Consider the following 2,832-nt stretch of genomic DNA (forward strand, 5'->3'; position numbering starts at 1 on the left):
GGGGTAGGGTGAGGCATGGGACAGCCACAGGCAGCTCATCTGGGGGGGCATAGGAGAGTGGGGAAGGGGCAGCTCCCACCACTGCATGCACCCCCAGGAGAGGCATGAGGGCCATGTGGCCCCTGGATTTGTGCGTGGGGCAAGAGTGAGTTGTTGTCATCGTGTTCCCTCCCTGCCCCCCTGCCCCAACAGGCTCACACACCAGATGCTCCTCTCCAAGCTACAAGACTGCATTCCTGGCTGCGTGCATGTTGTGGCTGCACACAGCATTTATCAGTGATATTATCGGTTATGCTGAGCAAAAAAAGCCAATTGCTGATGATGTAAATTTTCCTTTTATCAGTGCTGATCCGATATGAACCTATATATCAGTGCACCTCTAGTAAACATGGCCCTGGATGTATTAGTTAACTTGCAGGATTTTTTTAAAAATTAATATTTCAGCATCTGAGGCTGGAATCGGTTGGAGTTTTGCTGCTGCGCTGATGCTGTTAGGATGATGATGTTCTTAGTAGCAAGACCCTGTTATGGTCCTAAAGTTGGGCATATATTGGCAAGAGAAGCTGAAATGAGAGCCCAAACGAAATATCAGTGCAAGATGCAACAGTCCACACACAATTGTTAGAATCTTTTGATATAATATTCGTCACCCCAGCTTGATTATTAAGCATTTTTAAGTACCGTAGGTAATTTCCAATAATGAGAGTAAAATAACAAAGCTAGTATGGAAGTGACTAAGGTTCAGTTCCCAATTACCATAAATTCAATAGCTTGTACTAAGTATGGTTCTGATTTTCATGATTTATTGATGATTTCTTTCTGCAGTGGAGAAGAGTTGGAATATAACCTGAAGGACCTTAGGCCAGCAACAGATTACCATGTCAGGTGAGCTGGTATAATTCTGAATACCTCTTAAAAATAATCTGTTCAAGCATATAAAAAGAAAATATGGGAGTCTCTTGTCTAACTTCACATTTTAGCTCAAGTCCTTAAATAATCGTTAGTATTATGTTAGTCTCTTAGGGCACTTTTACATGTGCTCCAGGGGCAGGAGGGGTGGTGCTTTAATTAGACTGGCTCTAAGAACTGCTCTAATTAAAGCGCCATAGTTTTTTGAGTATCAGTGCCCTCACGCTTCAAAATGGCAGTGGGGGCACTTGAACTAAAGCTTGTCCCATTTTGAAGTGCTGGGACGCTGATACACAAGATATGAGAGGCTGCTGGAGAGTGGTAATTACCATGCTTTGGCAGACTCAATTAATAGTCTGCATTGTAATTACAGCATGTCGGAGCAGCCTCTGAGCTCATGTACAGACACCCTTAGGCAATAGATTTTAAGAGAGATTTTTCAAGATATGTATTTTATATCATCATTACTAAAGAAGAGGACAAGGATAAATAACTATGTCAACTGAACGAACAGAGATTATATAAGAACCATGGGGGGGGCTTGTGCACAAAAGTAGGAGACTTCAAGTTTAAAGAAAATGAATGGTATGTGTTCAGACTAGCATGATGGGGTTTTTTGTGTAGAAAATAAACCAGTCTGCTCTCTTGTTTTATTTTAAGCGGAACAAGTTACCTTATAAATGAAATGTCTTATTCTCAGTCTATCAGCCTATATTTCTTTCACGTTTACTGCTTGCTAAAAAATTTGTGTCCCCTGCCAGTATCCATGTAATTTAGGTTTGTTCTGAGGCTATGACTATACCTAGATCTTAGGTTACTAGTGAGAATTACGTTTTTTTAAGTATGTTCTAATAGTAGACATTTGGCTATAAAAAAAACTGTGATAAATCATCAGGGATCTGGGTTTTCTGTTTCCCATGGGGAAATGGAAAAAAACCCATGTATTTCCCCTTTTATGTGAGGAACAACTGGATTTTTCATTTTAACAGAAAAACGTGCAGGTTTTGCACTTTTGTAAAGAGCTCCCTGCAGGCTGGCAGGGTTGTAGCCTGTAAGGGGCTGGGGGGAGTGGGAGGAGGGCAGTCAGGGTACCACGTGCATGTATATGCACATGGCTGCCAGGCAGCCTGGAGAGCAGCTCCTGCAGGTAAGATTGGCGGGGGGCAAGTGGGGATTGAGGCCCCCATAGGGATGGAGGGAGGGAGTTGGGCAGGGCTGGGGCTGCTGCGCAGCCAGGTGGGGCTTGGGGCCTGGAGCTGTAAAGAATGGGCACAGGCCCCTGGCAGGGAGCGGGTCGGGGCTGCAGCCAGTTCATCTGGGGGACAGTGGAGTGGGGCTGGCTCTTCACTGCTTCATTCACTCTCAGGGAGGGCAGGGGGAACCTGTGCCCCCAGATCTTTGCACAGGGTGAGTGTGGGGGCAGGCTGCCCTCTGTGGGTTTGGGCTCCCTGTCCTGCTGCCCTCCCTCAGGGCCTCTGCAGCCCAGCAGGCAAGACCCTGTGTGGCAGGGCCGGGTGGGGAAGCTTGTTGCCACTGCAGGCTCCACACTGCCCTGGCGACATGTTCCCTACCTGCCTGGCAACAGGGGGGGCAGTGGCGTGGGGTTGTGCCCCTCACTACCTCACAGGGGGTTGGACGTGATGATCTGCTCAGGTCCCTTCCACCCCTACAAACTATCAAACCACTGCGGGACAAACAGGGCATGTTGTCAGGGCAGCGTGGAGCTCGCAGGAGCAGCGAGCTTCCCCACCCAGCCCTGCTGTGCCAGGTCCTGCCCACTAGGCTGTGGAGGCCCCAGGGGAGGGCAGCAGAATGGGGTGCCTGAGCCCACAGCAAGCAGCCCGCTCCCATACCATTCACAGATCTGGGAGGCACCGGTCCACCCTACACACCTTGGGAGCATGTGCAGGAACAGAGTGTCAC

The 2,832-nt window shown here is 48.2% G+C and overlaps 1 protein-coding gene across 2 annotated transcripts in view; it reads left to right on the plus strand.

Annotated features, from left to right (window-relative positions):
- FNDC3B (fibronectin type III domain containing 3B) overlaps positions 1-2,832 on the plus strand; it is a 449,034-nt gene that overhangs the window by 317,604 nt on the left and 128,598 nt on the right. The gene's annotated exons all lie outside the window — the stretch shown is intronic.

This window comes from Gavialis gangeticus, unplaced genomic scaffold, assembly GCF_001723915.1.
Source record: "Gavialis gangeticus isolate Ggan-Ray unplaced genomic scaffold, GavGan_comp1, whole genome shotgun sequence".
Taxonomy (NCBI): Eukaryota; Metazoa; Chordata; order Crocodylia; family Gavialidae; genus Gavialis; species Gavialis gangeticus.